The sequence below is a fragment of the Oncorhynchus keta genome, chromosome 12, assembly GCF_023373465.1.
Source record: "Oncorhynchus keta strain PuntledgeMale-10-30-2019 chromosome 12, Oket_V2, whole genome shotgun sequence".
Lineage (NCBI taxonomy): Eukaryota > Metazoa > Chordata > Actinopteri > Salmoniformes > Salmonidae > Oncorhynchus > Oncorhynchus keta.
Genome location: NC_068432.1, coordinates 11,747,928 through 11,771,832, shown reverse-complemented (window position 1 = coordinate 11,771,832; position 23,905 = coordinate 11,747,928). Strand labels below are relative to the sequence as shown.

Below are 23,905 nucleotides of genomic sequence, written 5' to 3'. Positions count from 1 at the left end.
CAATCTTTGAAACCGCCTCATGGCAATGACTCCTTATATGGCTGTGGAGGAGCTAGGAGTCAGCTTACCTTTTCCACGTTTTCCCCAAGGTGTCTGCAGCATTGTAACGTATTTGTAGGCATATAATTGGAAGATTGACCATAAGAGACTACATTTACCAGGTGGTCGCTTGGTGTCCTCCGTCGCAATTATTGTGTAATCTCCAGCTGCAGTATTTTTCAGTTTTCTTCCGATGAGAAGCAAGCTGCCACCACTGATAGATTATCGAATAAATATGTGAAAAACACATTGAGGATTGATTCTAAACAACGTTTGCCATGTTTCTGTCGATATTATGGAGCTAATTTTTTGAAAAAAGTTTGCCGTTTGTAAGTGACTGCTTTTTCGTTTTTTTTTCTTAGCCAAATGTGATGAACAAAACGGAGCTATTTCTCTTACACAAATAATATTTTTGGAAAAAATGAACATTTGCTATCTAACTGAGAGTCTCATCATTGAAAACATCAGAAGTTCTTCAAAGGTAAATTATTTTATTTGAATGCTTTTCTTGTTTTTGTGAAAATGTTGCCTGCTGAATGCTAGGCTTAATGCTATGCTAGGCTATCAATACTCTTACACAAATGCTTGTGTAGCAAATGTTAAAGCATATTTTGAAAATCTGAGATGACAGTGTTGTTAACAAAAGGCTAAGCTTGAGTTTCAATATATTTATGTAGTTTCATTTGCGATTTTCAAGAATAGGAAACGTTGCATTATGGTAATGAGCTTGAGGCTATGATTACACTCCCGGATACGGGATTGCTCGATGCTAGAGGTTAAATTATGGCCTCATAGTTGACAAGCTTATCTGACTTACATGTCTTCTGAATAATGAAATTCGAACATTATTTTGTAAATGTAGCAAGGGACTTTTTTTTTATTAAACTCAACAAGTGTATCTTTTTGAATAATAGTGCTAGTTGGGAAATTCAAAAAATTTAAAAGCTGCCCATTTCATCAAACAGGCATACTTGTTTACACAGGCTATCACACATGTAGATTATAATTATAATTAACATGACCAACAAAATATCAATCATTAATTAGTCTATATATTCCCGTAATTGGAGAGGCTTATGTTGTATCCTATATAGTTTTTATTCACTGTTCAAGTAATGTAATTCATGGCAAGTAATAATACCAGTCTAAGCATTGGAATGCTACAGAAACATTCATATTAATCATCATTTTTTGTTGTTGTCATATGTTAAATGTTTATAATTCAAATACATGACTCACAGTTTGAATGAATGTTTATGGTCTTGAGGTTAAAATGAATGATGCTTCAGTGTGTGAGTATCAAGGTTATTATATTTTTGTGTTTTTATTTATATTAGTTTAAAGATTTTTTTATTTTTTTAAATTTCACCTTTATTTAACCAGGTAAGCTAGTTGAGAACAAGTTCTCATTTACAACTGTGACCTGGCCAAGATAAAGCAAAGCAGTGTGAACAGACAACAACAGAGTTACACATGGAGTAAACAATAAACACATCAATAACACAGTAGGAAAAAAAGAGTCTATATACATTGTGTGCAAAAGGCATGAGGAGGTAGGCGAATAATTACAATTTAGCAGATTAACACGGGAGTGATAAATTATCAGATGGTCATGTGCAGGTAGAGATACTGGTGTGCAAAGAGCAGAAAAGTAAATACATAAAAACAGTATGGGGATGAGGTAGGTAAAAATGGGTGGGCTATTTACCGATAGACTATGTACAGCTGCAGCGATCGGTTAGATGCTCAGATAGCAGATAGAGTTGGTGAGGGAGATAAAAGTCTCCAACTTCAACGATTTTTGCAGTTCGTTCCAGTCACAGGCAGCAGAGAACTAGAAGGAAAGGCGGCCAAAGAGGTGTTGGCTTTAGGGATGATCAGTGAGATACACCTGCTGGAGCGCGTGCTACGGGTGGGTGTTGCCATCGTGACCAGTGAACTGAGATAAGGTGGAGCTTTACCTAGCATGGACTTGTAGATGACCTGGAGCCAGTGGGTCTGGCGATGAATATGTAGCGAGGGCCTGCCGACTAGAGCATACAGGTCGCAGTGGTGGGTGGTATAAGGTGCTTTAGTAACAAAGCGGATGGCACTGTGATAAACTGCATCCAGTTTGCTGAGTAGAGTATTGGAAGCCATTTTGTAGATGACATCGCCGAAGTCGAGGATCGGTAGGATAGTCAGTTTTACTAGGGTAAGTTTGGCGGCAACAAGTAGACTGCAACTCCTCCCCCTTTGGCAGTTCTATCTTGACGGAAAATGTTAAAGTTGGGTATGGACATCTCAGAATTTTTGGTGGCCTTCCTAAGCCAGGATTCAGACACAGCAAGGACATCAGGGTTAGCAGAGTGTGCTAAAGCAGTGAGTAAAACAAACTTAGGGAGGAGGCTTCTGATGTTGACATGCATGAAACCAAGGCTTCTTCGATCACAGAAGTCAACAAATGAGGGTGCCTGGGGACATGCAGGGCCTGGGTTTACCTCCACATCACCCGCGGAACAGAGGAGGAGTAGGAGGAGGGTGCGGCTAAAGGCTATCAAAACTAGTCGCCTAGAGCGTTGGGGACAAAGAATAAAAGGAGCAGATTTCTGGGCGTGGTAGAATATATTCAGGGCATAATGCGCAGACAGGGGTATGGTGGGGTGCGGGTACAGCGGAGGTAAGCCCAGGCACGCTAAACGTTCTGATCTGTTCTTCCAATATCTTCAATATGCACCTCAGAATTGGAGAGGCAGGCGCACAGTTGCGTTGTGGGTGTGTTGGTCTTCACTTGTAGCCTGTGAGAAAGACCTGATCACATGATGGAGAGCCATGTGAGTGAGAAGTGCTTCAGAGCACTCAGCACTCAGGGAGAAGGGCACAACGGCCACTGGCAGCAAAAGGCATGGATTTGTCTTAGGTTGCATTATAGCCACACAAATGGGATGCCGCCGTGAAATTCGCGAGGCATTATCAAGTGCTTGTCAAATTCTGAATGAGAGACTGATAAAGTGTGTACAGCCTACTCAAAAAACAAAGCAGAGCTCATGCCTTTCAAGCTACTTTTTTCAAATCATCATTAGAGTTGCATCATGCAGCCTTACGATGTATTAGAAATCTAAACATATAGCCCAACATTTGTAGAACAGCTAAAGTTACATTAATAACTCTAAATGAAGAATATAGTTGTACCTATTTCTTTGTTAACCGCTCAACACGGAATACGCGCTCCCTCAAATCATTTGGAGGAAATATCCTTTCTATTTTATTTAGCTTTGTTCAATTGTATTCTTCATTCTATAAAATAATATAAAATAATGCCAGGGAATTCTACGCATATAGTGTCTGCTAAATGACCTAGTGTAGCCCACAGCCATTTGGCATAGCCAGATCAAGACAACTCAGTATGCTATTCGGTTCTCCTGAAATAGACTACATTTTCTTCATATCATGCTTCTTTAGACCTGTCTAAAATAAATCATGGATTTATTGTGATGGTGTAGGCTGTATTACATGGATTTATTGTGATGGTGTAGGCTGTATTACATGGATTTATTGTGATGGTGTAGGCTGTATTACATGGATTTATTGTGATGGCGTAGGCTGTATTACATGGATTTATTGTGATGGTGTAGGCTGTATTACATGGATTTACTGTGATGGTGTAGGCTGTATTACATGGATTTATTGTGATGGTGTAGGCTATATTACATGGATTTATTGTGATGGTGTAGGCTGTATTACATGGATTTATTGTGATGGTGTAGGCTATATTACATGGATTTATTGTGATGGTGTAGGCTGTATTACATGGATTTATTGTGATGGTGTAGGCTGTATTACATGGATTTATTGTGATGGTGTAGGCTATATTACATGGATTTATTGTGATGGTGTAGGCTGTATTACATGGATTTATTGTGATGGTGTAGGCTGTATTACATGGATTTATTGTGATGGTGTAGGCTGTATTACATGGATTTATTGTGATGGTGTAGGCTGTATTACATGGATTTATTGTGATGGTGTAGGCTGTATTACATGGATTTATTGTGATGGTGTAGGCTGTATTACATGGATTTATTGTGAAGGTGTAGGCTGTATTACATGGATTTATTGTGATGGTGTAGGCTGTATTACATGGATTTATTGTGATGGTGTAGGCTGTATTACATGGATTTATTGTGATGGTGTAGGCTGTATTACATGGATTTATTGTGAAGTTGTAGGCTTTATTACATGGATTCATTGTGAAGGTGTAGGCTATATTACATGGATTTACTAGACTTTTTAAAATGTAGATGTTCCAAAGGTCTGCATGACTAAACATTTATTTTTATGTCATATAAAATCATATAAAGATGGCATGCATAGGTCGTCGCAGGATAGAGCTTCACAATTGCTGTAATAATCTGTGAATAATCTCAAACGGCATTGATCACTTGCACCATGTACCTTTAATGTAATCTCAGCTGCAATCCAGATCTTTTGGTTCTGCTAATTAGATGGAGCACAGTGATAATAAATGAATCTCTTGTATGAATTAACAAAATACCTGACATTGTGTTCCCATTTGAACTTTGCTGTGCTTATAAATAGTTCAAAGTGACATTTGGGTGACAACTAAAAAACTAGACGTTGTATTTCCATTGGAATTTGGTTGTGCATTTAGATGGTTTGAAGCATAGTAATAACCAATTTGAAATGTTGGCTGTCTTTTTGAGTGGTGGCCCTATGGGCCCAGGTCAAGAGTGGTGAACTATATAGGGAATAGGGTGCCATTTGGGAAGCATACTGATTATGAGCCATGGATGCCTTGCCTGGATGAGGTAGCCTCCCACTGGGCACACACTGGTTGAATCCACGTCTTTTCAATGAAACGTGGAATAAAAGTTGAATTGATGTCTGTGGCCAGTGGGCTCTATCTTCAGCCTGGACTTTCCCATTTACAGTATGTGTATTATAATATAGAGAGAAAATGTGTGTGACAAAGCAACTAAATAGCATCATGAGCAGTGTTAGCACAGTATAACGTAATGCAAAGAGGGCAATTCTGTGGCAACAACATAAATCTGTTCATATTGTTTGAACCTTGTCTTGTAGGGAATTCTCTGGGAAGAAAAAACACAGGGTCAATCTGGGCTAAGCTCCAGTGGTGCCAGTGACCACCATGTCATCTGAACCCAGGATAGACCAACACAGCCTGGCCATGGCCCTGGGTCTTATCTGGACCCACACTGCCTCTGGGACTAGTGCTGCGTGCTGTCCCTGTCCTGGATCGTAGGCCTGGGGTGGGTTTGGAGCCTTGCATAGGGCTGGAGATTCTTCCCCGCTCACACCACTTTCCCATTCCCTGGCTTTTCCACGTCGGCCTTGCTCACAGCCTCGCTCCTGAGAAAAAGCAGACACCTCCACCACCGCCACCCTCCCCCTTCTCCCCTCCTCCCTTCCTCTTCCTCCCTCTCCCAGCTTTCTTCTCTTTCCCTTTTCCTCTCAGGCTTTTTTTATGGCAGGTCCTTTGACATATGACCTCTGCCATGCATTAGACAGCGTGTACACTATCGTACAACGGCAGAAATACAGAGCATGTGATTATATATTCATGTCCATAGAGCTATTTAATAGGAAGCACTACTTTCCAATCTCTGTCCATGCCAGTTGTCTGCAGCAATAACATTGTTGATTAATTCCTCCCTAAAACATATATACTATAATCCAATCAAACTACATTCACTTGGATTTTCAGTTCGCTTGGCAATTTAGGAAGGTAAGAAATCATCTCTGTGTGGTGTAGAAGTCATTGGGGCAAATGTATTTTTTTTTACCTGTCTACCTGCCGAATGGCAGGTTTCTGTGGACTCTCTGCTTGGCTATTGGCTTATGCAGTACGAAATGTTGTAATTCTGTGTATACATTACACTCATTTGCATGACAACTATTTGTTCTGCCTGCCACCAAAATGAAACATTTGTTTAATATACTTTTATCTATTTATTTCTTTTTAACAAAGGGAGCTCAATTTCAGTTGAGTTTTGCTGGAGAGGCAAAACGTTGCCGCTTAACAATGAACCTTTTGTGTTAAAGGCTTGTGTGTTTTCTTCCCCTGTATCTCTGTGTAATGGAGTCTGTTTCTATTGGTGCAGGAGATGGTCTGGTGTTGAGAGCAGCACTGTTGGACCTGGTCCTGGATCAGATGTCGAGACGATGTTGAATGGAATCCTTTCTGAAGGAGAGAAATGTAGTTAACCTCATTGATCTTAATCGATTCAATATTAAGTCACAGGTGATAATGAACACAGGGACTACAAATCTAACATCTGGCACAATGATTGTTGTACATTGTCACCTGTGAAATAAAATAATACAAAATAATAAGGAGTTCATTTCACTGTCAGTCAGATTTCAGATAAAATACTTCATTATCCACTTGCCTTGACTTGAAGAACAGCAAGTCAGGATGGAGACACATGGGTGAATGGAGAGGGCAGTGGGCACAGATCTCCTGTGAATTCATCTCATGGGATGGGAGCCCATCAAGTATTTCTGTGCATGCCGTCATGTACGATGTTGTGCCTTATTTCAGTAAAGCTCATAATTGGCCACGGAGCCATGTTTTTGACTGGCTGAATTTATTGCAGAGGCCCCAAGCTCAAGACCTCTGTTTTTCAAGCTTTTCCAAGATGTTTTTTTTTTCTACTTCTGTACATGTGTCATCTTCTTAAGTACTCCTCACCAGAGTCGTACATAATATGTTGTTTATTTGTGAGGAGGATAACAATTGTCTGGCCAAATAATCAATTCTAAGGTTTAAACACACTCCCCTCTCCAATCTATAGTCTGTAATTTGGCGAACTCTGAACCTGCGGGCCCCCATCTGCTGCTGAGAACCACCGTTGGCCGGCCGCACTGGAGATGGGGTGCATTGTTTTATAGCTCTGTCTGTCTCGTATGTCTCAGACCAAATCCTATTTTTATTGCTTGCTTATACATTCCTGCTGCAAATGGTTTACATACTAAAGCAGGGAGCCCTCCTAAATCACCTGGCAGGGCCAGGCAGCTGGGACAAGGTGGAAACTCTGTCATCAGGTCGCTTCTCACGGGATTAATGTACCCCAAATCAAGATAACATCTCCGCCTGACCCATAGCACCGGATTACATCACTTTAACAGAAAATCAATTTAGACTCTTGTCATTCCCTGTCAGTGGGACTCCTCTGTGACATTTTATTCCTCTTTCTTTATGAAAAGCAAGAAAGCAACACCCATTCATGAATGATATGTTTTTATTTTCTTCATCCGAGGGTCCTTCAACACTGTTCAAACACTGTTGAGTGAAGGTGGAGAAGCTGTAGTGAAGGGGTGCACTATGTAGGGAATAGGGTGCCATTTGGGACAGAGCTTAGGAGTCTTGAGAAGTTTAAGGGGGCTGACTCGACCATTCAGGATGGGGCAACAATCTCGTCCAGCGTTCAGGAGGCCCCAGATTGCAACCACACACATCCTCTGTTGCCTACTCTGTTGTAAAACCTTGTTCCATTCATGTTAGCTGCTCATTAAAGGCCGCCCACTGCCTCTGCAAAAACAATCTCCAGCCTTCAGATTTATACCACACACTATAATGTGGGCCATGATCACATTTTGGCTTTCTTTAGTAAATCCATTTGGCTTGATAAATCAAATCAAGTAGCGCACACAGTTTAGCAGATGTTTATTGCGGGGTAGCCTAGTGGTTAGAGCGTTGGACTAGTAACCAGAAGGTTGCGAGTTCAAACCCCCGAGCTGACAAGGTACAAATCTGTCGTTCTGCCCCTGAACAGGCAGTTAACCCACTGTTCCCAGGCTGTCATTGAAAATAAGAATGTGTTCTTAACTGACTTGCCTGGTTAAATAAAGGTTTAAAAAAAAATGCAATTCTTATGTTACCAGCTCCTAATGGCGCAGTAAAATGTTAAACAAGTAGACAAATAATAAATAATCATAAAAAACTAGAAACAACCAAAATAACACTGTCAGTAATCCAAATGCAATCTATGCATACATATATACACCAAAATATATAGTACGAATTATATGTACAGCAGTAGAATTGATAAGAGGTATGTGGAGGTCATGAGCGGTTGAATGGTCCCTGCTATTAGAGTAATCTGACTTCCCATGAACAGCCAGACACTCCCTTTACGGGTTACTTTCATTTAGTTTATGTTGATGTAGAAAATGTGACAATACCTCTTAATGTTTTTCTCTCCCTTCGCCTTGGAAGGGAACTACTTCCTCACATGTGGGAGAAAATGTTTCTTAAAAGTCTTTATGAGTGAAAAGGATGTTACCTCATTAAAGAAAGGGCCGTAAATCTGTCTCCCCACTCAGCCTCACCACGCCACATCTGGCCCGCTCCGCTCGCTCACTCTAGCCACTCATTGTTCCTTATACTCAATGAGCTTCCCACCCGATTTACAGATGCCATTCACGTCACATATTGTTTAGCCTCCATTGTGTCCCTTCACTGTCCACGGTGTCATGTTTTGTTGGTCCGATTGCATATGGGTCTTTTGCCAAGACATCATGTACAGTATGTGTGTGATGTAACAATGACAGATGCGTTAGGGACTGTATATGGGCGTATGGCTCGAAAGCACTTGAAACCAAGTAGGGAGACTAAATACAGACATTGTTTGCATCCCAAATGGCACTCTATTCGCTATATAGTGTGCAACTACTGACCAGGGCCACAGATGACTCATAAGGCTCGGGTCAAAAGTACTGCAATATATATAGGGAATAGAGTGCCATTTGGGATGCATCCGTTGTATTAGTCGATGAGGCTAGTTCTCTATTTATGTCAGAGAGAGGCGGAACCATTTTGTCCCTGGTGTGAATGAGAAGTCCTGTAAATTCATGCAATATCTTCTCTCTTCTTTCCCATACAGATGTTTTTATTTTATTTCAATATAGTTAATAAGGTCACGTAATATTTATTCCAAATGCATGGAGATACATTTGCATCTTTTTGTAAAACGCATTTAAGGCCTTAAAATGTATTCCAGAGATGCATGTCCATACATTTGCATCTTTGCTCAAATGGATGTAAGACCTGACAATATTTTACAAATGCCTGGCTATGACATCTAGTCGACAAGGTGGTCCTAATTTGGATTCTTAAATGACTCTTTATTTATTGATCAACGGCGATCATGTTTTTGGCGACCAAGCCAAAACGTTGGCAGTGATATGATTTAAACTGTGATTTCACCATACTTTAACATCCTGTCATAAAGAGCACAGGTTCAACTTCATTAAAAAAACAGACGTTTTCCCAAAGATCTGACACTAGGCTGTTTCTATCATTTTTTTTTTGTTTCATTTGTTATCGATTTAAACATAAACTATACATCATACAACGATCCACAATATGTCAATGTGTAGGTCTATGTGTTGTGCTTATACGGCTCCACTGTGGATAGTTAGCGGTTTTATGATGTATTCGTATGTATGTATGGGAAGTGGGAATTTACCACATCTGGGAAAGGTCCTCCTTTACAGCAATCCAACTGGTCATTACTACACTGAATAAAAATAGAAACACAACATGTAATGTGTTGGTCCCAGGATTCCTGAGCTGAAATAAAAGATCCCAGAAATGTTCCATAAGCAAAAGCTTATTCCTCTCAAATTTGGTGCAGAAATGTGTTTACATCCCAGCTTGTCCCTGCAGTTCTCCTTTGTCAAGATAATTTAAGAAGCGGATTAAACAGCATGATCATTACACAGGTGCACCTTGTTCTGAGGACAATAAAAGGTCCCTCTAAAATCTGCGGTTTTGTCACACAACACAACGCCACAGATTTTTTTGAGGGAATGTGCAATTGGCATGCTGACTGCAGGAATGTCCACCAGACCAGTTGCCAGAGAGATGTTGCCAACGTCGTTTTAGAGAATTTGCCAGGATGTGCAACCGGCTTCACAACTGCAGACCACTTGTAACCACGCCAGCCCAGTTCCTCCACATCCGGCTTCTTCACCTGCGGGATCGTCTGAGAGCAGCCACCCGGACAGCTGATGAAACAGCGGGTTTGAACAACCAAATCATTTCTGCACAAACTGCTCGTTGTCCTCATCAGGGTCTTGAACTGAAAGCAGTTCGGCGTTGTAACCGGCTTCAGTGGGCAAATGCTCACCTTCGATGGCCACTGGCTCGCTTGTGAAGTGTGCAATTCACGGATGAATCCCAGTTTCAACTGCACCGGGTGTGTATGGCGTAGTGTGGGCGAGTGGTTTGCTGATGTCAACATTGTGACCAGAGTGTGTGGGACACTCTGGTCACAATGTTGACATCAGCAAACCAGGAACTGGGCTGGCGTGGTTACAAGTGGTCTGCAGTTGTGAAGCCGGTTGCACATCAGTGCTTCATTGGACGTGAGAGTCCAGTGTGTTCAGGTCCCGGAGCTGACGGTAATTCTCCTTAGAACCATAGATGAACAGGAGCAGCTTCCTGACCTGGCATCTCACAAAGGGCATCTGCTGAATCCTCCGGTACTCATACAGTAAGTAGAACCAGGAGTAGTCAAAGATGGGAGGGGGTATGCGGGGGTTGGTGTCAATGATCTTTGGGGTGGCAGGTAGCCTAATGGTTAGAGTGGTGGGACAGTAACCGAAAGGTTGCTAGATCGAATCCCGAGCTGACAAGGTAAAAATCTGTCGATCTGCCCCTGAACAAAGCAGTTAACCCACTGTTCCAAAGGCCGTCATTGTAAATAAGAATGGGTTCTTAACTGAATTACCTAGTTAAATAGATAAAATAATAAATTGGACTCACCTGGACTCCTTAACTTTGTTGATTGCCCCCTCTATATCTGTCTGTTCCTCAGTTTGATCCCCGTGCCAGCATTAAATCCGCCATGAATCCCATTGTGACAGAAAGAATGGAAGCTTGTTGTGTGCAATTGAATGCAAGATTCACAAAAATGTTTAAATTGTTGAAACATTTCTTCCCTGTCTATGTATTGATAACAGGGTTGCTGTGTTATGCTTGACCCGCTCAGTTTTCAACACAACACACCAGAAAATTTGATTCAATGTTTCTTTTGAAAGAAAAAGGAATAGTTTCACCATATTAAAATGAGAGTTCAGTTCACATAACAGGGTTGACCTTAAATGGACAGACTTAAATTAATCACATGAAATATATAATAATCTTCAGAAACAACTTTGTCAAAGCAACAAAATATCTTGGGCTTTACAATGGTGGTGAAAACTTGGAGTATTTTTGGGAGGTTAGTGGGTTAAAATCTTCCCAGAAGTCACAGAGGGACATGTCAAAATCCATAATTTACTTTAGCAAGTCTTTTTTCATTCTGAATATTAGATTTATAACATTTTGCATGTGGTCTTTTTGAAAGTGTCCTTCGTTTCATATAACAGGCTTTTAAAATGTAATGTTGGTGCAAAAGACAGTGATTTTGTGGAACTACCCAGACATGTTAAGTTCTGCCCATTGGAGGTTGGTTGTAATGCTCTTCAAGTTTCTTTGTTTATTTGTCATAATAATGACCAATAATGTGTCATGTTTGTAGTAATCAGACTGGCATAAGTGCATGTGATACCAAAGAGCCTACTAAAGCTTCATTTTTAAGACAGTCACCATTTTGTTACAATATGATTTGGCAAATTCTTATACTAGACATGCAAAATTATTTCAATAAATACATTTATTGTTGCAATATGTTTGACACAATATTTCCAAGTACATTTTAAAAGACACTGAGTGTACAAAACTTGCTTTTTCGATGTCTAACCAGGTCCATGACATTCACTTCAATCAGTGTAGATGAAGGGGAGGAGACAGGTTAAAGAAGGATGTTTAAGCCTTGAGACAATTGAGACATGGATTGTGTATGTGTGCCATTCAGAGGGTGAATGGGCAAGACAAAATATTTAACTGTCTCTGAATGGGATATGGTAGAAGGTGCCAGGCACACCATTTTTAGTGTGTCAAGAACTGCAACCCTGCTGGGTTTTCACACTCAACAGGTTTTTGTTGTGTCTCAGGAATGGCCTACCACCTAAAGGACATCCAGCCAACCTGACACAATTGTGGGAGAAAGTGTTCCTAATCTTTTGTACACCCAGTGTACATTTTAAATACATTACATAATATATGTTAGGAATCTATTTCAAATGTATTAAATACTCTTTTTTATTTTTTATATCCATTATTTGGCCAATTGTAATATTTCACATCTAAAAAGACAGTACCAGTCAAAACTTTGGACACACCTACTAATTCAAGGGTTTTTATTTATTTTTACTATTTTCTACATTGTAGAATAAAACTATGAAATAACACATATGAAATCATGCAGTAACCAAATACAAATCTAAATATATTTTATATTTGAGATTCTTCAAAGTAGCCACCCTTTGCCTTGATGACAGCTTTGCACGCTCTTGGCATTCTTTCAACCAGCTTCACCTGGAATGTTTTTCCAACAGTCTTGAAGGAGGTCCCACATATGCTGAGTACTTGTTGGCTGCTTTTCCTTCACTCCGCGGTCCAACTCATCCCAAACTATCTCAATTGGGTTGAGATCAGGTGATTGTGGAGGCCAGGTCATCTGATGCAGCACTCCATCACTCTCCCTCTTGGTCAAATAGCCCTTCCACAGCCTGGAGGTGTGTTAGGTCATTGTCCTGTTGAAAAACAAATGATAGTCCCACTAAGCACAAACCAGATGGCATGGCATATTGCTGCAGAATGCTGTGGTCGCCATGCTGCTTAATTGTGCCTTGAATTCTAAATAAATCCCTGACAATGTCACCACCAAAGCACCCCACACATCACACCTCCTCCTCCATGCTTCACGGTGGGAACCACACATGCCGAAATCATCTCTTCACCTAATTACACTCTAGACCCAAACTGCTACAGACCTATATCTATTCTAACCTGTCTTTCTAAGGTCTTCGAAAGCCAAGTTAACAAACAGATTACTAACCCTTTCGAATCCCACCATACCTTCTCCGCTATGCAATCTGGTTTCAGAGCTGGTCATGGGTGCACCTCAGCCATGCTCAAGGTTCTAAACGACATCATAACCGCCATCGATAAGAGACATTACTGTGCAGCCGTATTCATCGACCTGGCCAAGGCTTTCGACTCTGTCAATCACAACATTCTTATTGGCAGACTCGACAGCCTTGGTTTCTCAAATGATTGCCCCACCTGGTTTACCAACTACTTCTCTGATAGAGTTCAGTGTGTCAAATCGGAGGGACTGTTGCCAGGTCCTCTAGCAGTCTCTATGGGTGTGCCACAGGGTTCAATTCTCAGGCCAACTCTCTTCTCTGTGTACATCAATGATGTTGCTCTTGCTGCTGCTGATTCTCTGATCCACCTCTACGCAGACGACACCATTCTGTATACTTCTGGCCCTTCTTTGGAGACTGTGTTAACTAACCTCCAGACGAGCTTCAATGCCATACAACTTTCCTTCCGTGGCCTCCAACTGCTCTTAAACACAAATAAAACTAAATGCATGCGCTTCGACCGATCGCTGCCTGCACCTGCCCGCCTGTCCAGCATCACTACTCTGGATGGCTCTGACTTAGAATACGTGGACAACTACAAATACCTGGTTGTCTGGTTAGACTATAAACTCTCCTTCCAGACTCACATTAAGCATCTCCAATCCAAAATGAAATGTAGAATCGGCTTCTTATATCGCAACAAAGCATCCTTCACTCATGCTGCCAAACATACCCTCGACCATCCTACCGATCCTCGACTTCGGTGATGACATCTATAAAATAGCCTCCAACACTCTACTCAACAAACTGCAGTCTATCACAGTGCCATCCATTTTGTCACCAAAGCCCCATACACTACCCACCATTGCGATGCTCTCATTGGTTGGCCCTCGCTTCATACTCGTCGCCAAATCCACTGTCTACAGGTTATCTACAAGTCTCTGCTAGGTAAAGCCCCGCCTTATCTCAGCTCACTGGTCACCATAGCAGCACCCACTCGTAGCACGCGCTTCAGCAGATATATCTCACTGGTCACCCCCAAAGCCAATTCCTCATTTGGTCGTCTTTCCTTCCAGTTCTCTGCTACCCATGACTGGAACGAATTGCAAAAATCTCTGAAGCTGGAGACTCACATCTCCCTCACTAGCTTTAAGCACCAGCTGTCAGAGCAGCTTACAGATAGATCACTGCACCTGTACATAGCCTATCTGTAAACAGCCCATCTATCTACCTACCTCATCCCCATACTGGTATTTATTTTGCTCCTTTGCACCCCAGAATCTGGTGTTTATTCCAGTGTTTAATTGCTATATTTGAATTACTTCGCCACCATGGCCTATTTATTTCCCTAAAACCTGTTGTGACTAGGGGGCAGTATTTAAATCTTTGGAAAAATAACTTACCCAAAACAGGATATTTTGTTAGGACAAGATGCCAGAATATGCATATAATTGACAGCTTAGGATAGAAAACACTTTACATTTTCCAAAACTGTAAAAATATTATTCTGAGTATAACAGAACTGATATTGCAGGCGAAAGCCTGAGAAAAATCCAATCCGGAAGTGCCCTGTGTTTTGAAAGCTCTGTGTTCCAATGCGTCCCTATTGAGCAGTGAATGGGCTATCAACCAGATTACTTTTTCTACATTTTAAATGTTTAATTTTTTTTTGAATTTTTAAATTTGTATTATTATTATTTATTTTTTATTATTCATAATACAAAAATCAACTTACATTGCTACATCAAACATGTCTAGCAAACCAAACACAGGTATTAACAATGCTCAAACATACAAAAAAATATAAATAAAATACAAAAAAGAAACAATTTAAGTGCAATTATATTCACTCTGAAAATATCTTATTATAATGATTCATGAAGATGTTATTATTTTTGTTATTCACTAGGGTTAGTGCTTTAATAAGATAATTAAATTCAATCAGAAAAATTTGTAATTTTGGTATAGAATTTTGGAATTTTTGTTTGTGTATAAAGTATTTGGCAACAAGAATTTAAAAAATAACAATAATTTCAGTGGTTTTGTTATCATTGCAATAGTAACATATTATATATTTTATGTTACAATTATAGGCAGTGTTCATAATGGTAAATAAGTACTTTGCAAGGTTTCCCCAAAATTCGGACACAAATTTACATTCAAAGAACAAGTGAGACAGATTCTCACCTTCTTTTTCACAGAAAACGCAGATATCATCAATAGCCACAAATTTGGACATCATAGAATTACATGGATATATCTTATGCAAAATGTTGATGTGCACTTCCTTAACTTTGTTTGGTATACAGTATTTGTAAGGTCTTAACCATGCATTTTTCCAGACAATGTCAGGAATAAGCATGTTCCAGAAAAACCTTCCTCTCTGTGTAAGTTGGTTTTGTGAATGAAGAATTTGTCTTATATATTTATTACGACAAGATTTCTCAAGTAAGCCCACGCCTTCCAATCTGAGTTCTGGATAAACTTTGTGATCATTCCCAAAATTAAGATGACTTTTCATAAGTGTAGTTAGACCACTGGGAACAGCTTTGATCACAGAAATAAACTCTCTGAAAGGTATTGGAAACTCTTTCAATGTTATAAATTGTTCATATGTAATAATATTACCCTTGTTGTCGAAAATATCAAGGACAAAGTCAATATTCCTCTCATGCCAGCTGGGAACAATGACTTATTCCTTACAGTTATGTCTGAATTGTTCCACAAAATAGCTTTATGAGGGGAAACATTTTGCAGGAAACATCTTTTCCAGGCCAGTAAAGCTTGTTGGTGAAACCTAGCCAATTGAGCAGGTAATCTTTCAGGAATATAATTACATTTCAGTAAAAATTGAAGACCTCCCAATTTATTAAACAGATTATTTGGAATGAAATACCATATTGAATCAGTATCGAGCAAACATTTTTCAACCTGTTTATCTTGAAAGTGTTATTTATGTCAACAAAGTCCAACACTTCTAGACCGCCTTCAGCTCTTTTGTTAGAAAGGACATCTTTTCTTAGTTTGTGAGGCCTATTTTTCCACTTTTTCTACGTATTCCCCAAGGTGTCTACAGCATTGTGATGTAGTTTTACGCATTTATGTTGAAGAATACCCGTAAGCGGCTACATTGCGCAAGTGGTCACCTGATGCTTCCAGAGTGATTCTCGAGTAAAGGTAGCCATTATTCCAATCGGTCCTACTGAAAAACAAAATGTCCCGGTGGATATATTATTGAATAGATATTTGAAAAACACCTTGAGGATTGATTATAAACAACGTTTGCCATGTTTCTGTCGATATTATGGAGCTAATTTGGAATATTTTTCAGCGTTTTCGTGACCGTAATTTCCGGTCGATTTCTCAGCCAAAGGTGAAGAACAAACGGAGCTATTTCGCCTACAAAAATAATATTTTTGGGAAAAATTAACATTGGCTATCTAACTGGGAGTCTCGTGAGTGAAAACATCCGAAGCTCATCAAAGGTAAATCATTTAATTTGATTGCTTTTCTGATTTTCGTGACCAAGTTACCTGCTGCTAGCTGGACTTAGGCTATCGATAAACTTACACAAATGCTTATCTTGCTTTTGCTGTAAAGCATATTTTGAAAATCTTGAGATGACAGGGTGATTAACAAAAGGCTAAGCTGTGTCTCAGTATATTTCACTTGTGATTTTCATGAATAGGAATATTTTCTAGTAATATTTATGTCCGTTGCGTTATGCAAATTAGTGTCAGTCGATGATTACGCTCCTGGATCCGGGATGGGGAGTATCAAGATTAATTTACCTCAATTGCACTCACTGTATGTAGACTTTTTGTTTTCTTTTGTTCTACTGTATTATTGACTGTATGTTTTGTTTATTCCATGTGTAACTCTGTTGTTGTATGTGTCGAATTGCTACGCTTTATCTTGGCCAGGTCGCAGTTGCAAATGAGAACCTGTTCTCAACTAGTCTACCTGGTTAAATAAAGGTGAAATAAAAATAAAATAAATAAATAATCTGCATGTCACAAAGACACGGCGGTTGGAACCAAATATCTCAAATTTGGACTCATCAGACCGAAGGACAGACCTAATGTCCTTTGCTCGTGATTCTTGGCCCAAGAAAGTATCTTCTTCTTATTGGTGTCCTTTAGTAGTGGTTTCTTTGCAGCAATTCTACCATGAAGGCCTGATTTACACAGTCTCCTCTGAACAGTTGATGTTGAGATGTGACTTTCTTGAACTCTGTGAAGCATTTATTTGTGCTGCAATCTGAGGTGCAGTTAACTCCAATGAACTTTGCTGCAGCATCCCTACCTTGTTGCTGCAGCACCCCTACCTGGTTGCGGCACCACCCCTACCAGCACCCCTACCTTGTTGCTGCAGCACCCCTACCAGCACCCCTACCATGTTTCTGCAGCACCCCTACCAGCACCCCTACCTATGCTGCAGCACCCCTACCTTGTTGCTGCAGCACCCCTACCAGCACCCATACCTCCTCTGCTGCAGCACCCATACCTTGTTGCTGCAGCACCCCTACCTGCTCTGCTGCAGCACCCCCACCAGCACCCCTACCTCCTCTGCTGAAGCACCCCTACCTTGTTGCTGCAGCACCCCTACCGATGCCCCTACCTCCTCTGCTGCAGCCCCCCTACCTTGTAGTTAGTCGTAACACAACTGATTGGCTCAAACGCATTAAGCAGGAAAGAAATTCCACAAATGAACATTTAACAAGCTACACCTGTTAATTGAAATACATTGCAGGTGACTGCCTCGTGAAGCTGGTTGAGAGAATGCCAAGAGTGTGCAAAACTGTAATCAAGGCAAAGGGTTGAAGAATCTCAAATATAAAATACATTTTGATTTGATGAACACTTTTTTGGTTACTACATGATTCCCTGTGTGTTATTTCATAGTTCTGATGTCTTCACTATTAATTATACAAAATAAAATAAAGAAAATAAAGAAAAACCCTTTAATGAGTAGGTGTCTCCAAACGTTTGACAGTTACTGTATATTTTAAATGTATTTTTTTCCATATGGGCTATGTGTTTGACTGTAGAATTGTCTCTCCAAAGTGTGCACAATTCCTAATCAATTTCAATGCATTTTTATGACTCAAAGAAGAGGCTTCAACTAAGGTACGTTTTGGAGCTCTCCTAGCTGTACCGTTGAGGACCTATAACAAAGCACACTTGTAGTTGTTTAGTTTGGAACACAACCTTGCACACAATTACTGTTGTCGTTTACGCAATCCAAAAGTAGTGCATTGTAAATTGCTGTCTGGGCCAGGTGGGAATGATTTGAAAGCTTGTTCTATTGCCAACATGACTAGGAACTTATGTTATAAAATACAACTGTACAGTGTTAGGCTTTCACAAGGCAATTTAGTGAAACATATCGTAATTTTGGTGCGTATAGAACGTATAGTGCGTATAGAGTCATACGTGCATTCAGGTGCGTGTGCCATGGAAAACGTTCTTCACAATAAACAAGCATTGTCTCATTCTGTTCAAAACAACTCAGGGTATGACACCATGTCATCTTCAAACTGTACATCAAACATAGAGATCATAAACATTGACACTGTATATGACATATGAGTTTTAGGATTTGGAAAAGTGCTAATTTGAAGTGACGGGTGTTTGGCTTGTATGACATCTAAACTGTACTTATTATAATCCTCAACGTCTCGTTTTACATCCAGTCATCTTCATTTATAGCTTTTCTCTCAGTCAGACAACAAAATATTTGCAAATGCTGCCCAATTACCGGGAGGGATGGGCAAACCTCTTGTCACACTTGGTGCTCAAATTCAGAGCGTCTGTCAGTCAAAACACCCACACAGCTGTGAAACGCAGAGCCTGATCTCTGACGTCATGTATAGCATGTTACTGTACAGCCACTGCGTTCCAATTCAGGCACTTATCAGTGACCAGGGCTATGATGGCGTCTCGTGGAATCACAACACCTGCAGTTTGAGGTACTCCAAGAAGTGAGGTTGCAGAGTAACTTAAGTTGAAGGCCGACCGAGGTACTGCAGGCTGCCATTAGCAACTAAATTATCCTTCCAACTTATTCTGTGTGCGATTTTTTTTAAAAATCAGTTCAAGGACATACTATACATCTGGTGTATTAGAAGCAAATATTGGTACCATGATTATCTTCTAAAAATAGTTAAATTTTTGCGAAGATTGACCACAAAGATTTGTATTTTACCATTCACTATAATGGGGGTAGGCAAACAATGCCTGCAGTAACGCAGTCGGCCAATGAGAGGCAGAAGTCGTTCTCCCCTGATCTGTACTGGTGCTTTGTCTTTTCTGAGTTATTATACCCCAAAGTGCACCAACATTTCAGAGATGTTCCTAGAGTTTCCTCTCCCATAGGACAGTGTGTCTCGTAGTCAATAAATCAATGCAAAAGGGCTGTGACGTTTAGTCCTGATACACTGGGGCCTCCCAATCACTCAGTCTAGTCCTGTCCACATGAATGTAGAACTGTGCTAACAGGAGGCTTCTACTCTCCAGAACTTATTCTGTCTTATTCTGTCCTTGAATGGCACAGATCGGATATACTATATATCAATCAAATGTATTTATGACTTTACATCACCCCAAGTGCTACACCGAAACCCAACCTAAAACCCCAAACAGCAAGCAATGCAGATGAAGAAGCACGGTGGTTAGGAAAAACTCCCTATTTATAACAATGTTTTTACCCACATGAATTGTGAATAGTTCATCATTGGTCTGTAACAAATGTTATGTTTGGCCTACTCTTGTTTGGTCAAGTTTAGAGTAGTTCAAAGTTCAGTTTTGCAGAGTTTTCTGAATAATCAACCTACGAAGCACATTGCCTTTCAGTAAAAACCTTGTGTAATGTACATTGTGTAGTACTGCATTCAAATCACTAGTGTCAAAGTGCTGCATTTAGTTGTTTCGTCTGACCTACGTTTGAAAACTACATTAACGCTCTATCCTAACCTATACTGGTGACTCTAATTAAAAAGCCCCCAGCTACGGTTGTCCTTCAATATTTTGCTCCAACAACATCAGACAAGTAGCGCTGGCTATAGAGTGTGGCTTCAAAGTGTCCTCTGTCTGGTTCACGCCAGAGAGAATCAGAATGGAGCTGAACAGATTGCAGCGACACAAAGAAAGCTTTCCTTTAATGTTATCAGAAAGGGATGTCTGTTGTGACTGTAATGATTCTGTATTCCCCCCTCTGCCTGACAGGGGCCGTATGGCTTTTATAAACCAGCCTTAATACAACTACGAGCCATTACAAATTGTTTTTATTAAGTTTCCAACCAGAGAAAACCTTCTTCGTCTTCAGTGAGACGGATGGCTTGTTGTTTTTGACATTCATCAAGATAAACAGTGCCATTTCTCCGATGCCGTCAGGATGTTGTTCCATGTGTGCTGGTGTATCTCATGTTGAAAACCAATGGCTTTGGTTGAGAAGACACCGATATAATAATATAAGACTTTTATAAAATGGCAAAACTATGCATTTCAGCTTTCTTGGACTCTATTTGTTACAGTCAATGTAGTCTTCTTTGACGATGAAGTTGTTTGGATGTTGTAAGTGCAGCCAGGCCATTTCTGATCATTGGTATTTGTCCGATTGCCATGGTGAGGTGAACTCGCTGGCCGTGTTTACAGGGACATTCAACCATCCCCATACAATGTCTGATCCCAGCACATCTCTTCATTCATTTCACTTCTCAATCCTTCACATTCAGAGAAGTGTCACTGCTTTTAATCCCCCTGACATCCAGCTTTCTTTACCTCCTTTAATACCAGAAACACATTACTAAGACAAAACAGCTCGTTTTGACATTCCAACCGCTTCTCTCCTGTGCATTTTTACAGTGTTTTGTTTATTTAACATTGCGTTATAAAATATATTTTTGGACTCCCAGCGCAGGTCAGTCTCTGGTACAGGCTTTGATAAACACCCCTCGGCCCTCCCTCAGCCCCACGTTCCAAATCTAAATGGGGGTCTTTGATGTTAGTGAACGGGGCCTGTTGTTTTTGTTTGTATCAGGGCTTATCACTGCATTAATGCAGTTCTCCCCCCTTGCCTGTCTGTCTGCTGTCTGGCCGGTCAGCGGGTCCTGGGCCCCAACAGCACATGCTGGGCCGGCCCTCTGCTCTCCTCTGGAACAGGTCCTGCTGCAGTCTGGGACTCCAGTGCCGCCAGACTCCCCCTGATAAGGATGATGGATGGGCAGAACTCTGGCTCCACCAAAGCCCGGCAGATCCACCGTGGCAGGGTGCACAACAACTTTATTTTGGAGTTATCCCCACACTCCCATCACTAGGCTCTATTCGCATTCCCATTAATTATTTGTTTGGTTCTCAAAATAATCAAGAAACTACATTTGTGGTCTATTTGGATTTGTTTTTGAAGGAAAGGAAAGGACACCACAACCTCGTTACATTCTGATATTTATATTTATATATCATTTCCTTCAGACATGAGTTTTAATCATACAATATTTTTTATGATTTCATATTTGATGTATTTTATTCAACAGCGGTTTTCTTTAATCCTAACTGGAAAAAAAAGATTTCCAATTGTGAGTACATATTCAGCACAGAAAAGTGCTTCTTTGCAGCAAATGTAACTTATAGCTAGCTATATTTAGGCAAAATCATGTTTAAAGTTTTTCCACGGTGTTATCTGTGTGGACGACGGAAGGAAAGAAAGCCATGTTCTCCTAAGTGCTACAGTATCTCGTTTAATCATAGATCTTGGCAGGGATGGAAAAAGCTGTGACGAGAACTGGCAACAGCCGTAGATTTCAACCAAATCTGTTCCTGGAAGCTGCTTAGCTTTCCTCTCTGTGTGTGAGAGTAAATCACCCAAACTGTTCCTCTGTCACACTTCAAATACAAACACAGCTTCGGGTACTCATAATTCTTCCATGCTCCCCTAAGGTGCGTGTACGAACACTGGGGACCCGGAAATGATTTACATATGTTTACCACTGCTCACTTAAACATTTACATTTGTGCACAAGGTGAAACTGAGAGTCCCTTTTTTAAGTCTTGTTCTGTGGTTGAGTTTTGTGACACCTGGAGGTGTAACACGGGGTTTGGGTGTCTCAAGTTACTCCCAAATGCCACACTAATCCATTTTTAGTGCACTACTTTGGACGAGAACCCTATGGGCCCTGGTCAAAAGTCGTGCATTATAAAGGGAATAGGGTCCTCAGTTCCCTGCTGGGTGACATCTCCCCCTGAGTCTACCTGACATTTACTAGGCAGCAGAGGCTTGATGTGGTTGGAGAAACTTTGTGATCACTGCTCCACCTTCTCAACTACACACACACACACTTTGTCTGATTCTTAATCCATTACTGCAAAACGCTTGGACAGGGTGACTTACTATCTGTTAATGCTTCAGATAGAATGTAAATACTTGGAATTTAATTCAGTTTTGGAGTTACTTCACTCGCTCTTGCCAAGCCACAGGTTCTAGCTAAATAGATCACTTCTCTTTAAAAGTTCCTCCCCACACTTCCACTGTTATGCCTTGATAATATGCAACACATTGAGCTTTAAGAGGTGCAGTTAAAGATAATTAGTAGAGAGGGATGGAAGTAAGGGCAGAACCTGGGTTGCAGTCTCTCTCCCCAACTCTGTTTAGAACTAGGGGGATGGGTGATAGTGTGTGTGTGTGTGTGTGTGTGTGTGTGTGTGTGTGTGTGTGTGTGTGTGTGTGTGTGTGTGTGTGTGTGTGTGTGTGTGATTTTGCCAGAGGCCATTAAGACCTGTGGAAGAAAACGGTAGAGCATGATTAGTGACTCCCCTAACTGACCACCTCTGGTGGCATTTTCTAAACAATGCATAATATTGTATCCGATCCTCATAAAGAATTAAAGAATAGAATATTTGAAAGTCTAGGTTTGATATCAAATACTGTATGTCACCAAATACTGTTCCAAAATTTTATTTTTATTCAGAAAAATAAATCTCAGATCTTTTACCTCTAAACATGCACAAATTCCCATTGGAACACAACCATTTTAAATGTGCAGGACTTGTACAATGTACAGTCTAATTTTCGTCTTACAGGAATGATATACAGTGCAATTTGCAAAACTTTTTTTTAATAGTTTTTTGTTTTGTGGTATTGTGTGTAGATTTCTGAGGATTTTTTAAATTGAATCCATTTTAGAATAAGGCAGTAACGTAAAAAAAATTAGGAAACAGTCAAGGGGTCTTAATACTTTCCAATGGCACTGTATATAAGAGAAATCTGAAGTCTCTACCTATCCATTGATGTATATCCTCTGTCTGATTCCCATTTCGTCCACTAGATCAATGGTTCTCAACTGGTTTTGCCTTGCGACCCAATATTCACATCACAAAAATAAATCGCCAAAATATAATCTGGAAAAATATACTGAACAAAAGAATTGACAGTTACAGTTCATATAAGGAAATCAGTCATTTGACTTAAATTCATTAGGCCCTAATCTATGGATTTCACATGACTGGGCAGGGGTGCAGCCATGGGTCAGCTTGGGAGGGCATAGGCCCACCCACTGGGGAGCCAGGCCCAGCCAATAAGAATTTGTTTTACTCTACTAAAGGGCTTTATTATAGACAGAGACACTCCTCAGCACCCCCTCAGATGATCCCGTAGGTGAAGAAGATAAATGTGGAAGTGAGGTTGTGGCGTGGTGTGAGGTTTTGATGCCAGTTGGACGTACTGCCAAATTCTCTAAAATTAAGTTGGAAGCGCCTTATGGTAGAGAAATTAACATTCAATTCTCTGGCAATTGCTCTGGTGGACATTCCTGCAGTCAGCATGCCAATTGCACGCTTCTTCAAAACTGCACATTTTAGAGTGGCCTTTT

General features: G+C 40.4%; 1 long non-coding RNA gene across 1 annotated transcript in view; it reads right to left on the bottom strand.

Annotated features, from left to right (window-relative positions):
- Positions 1-12,311: 12,311 nt before the first annotated feature.
- Positions 12,312-23,905, bottom strand: part of LOC127906282 (uncharacterized) — a 53,500-nt gene continuing 41,906 nt past the window's right edge. Inside the window, exon 3 of the long non-coding RNA XR_008060733.1 lies at positions 12,312-12,705. This is a non-coding gene — a long non-coding RNA (uncharacterized LOC127906282). The remainder of the gene's footprint in view (positions 12,706-23,905) is intronic.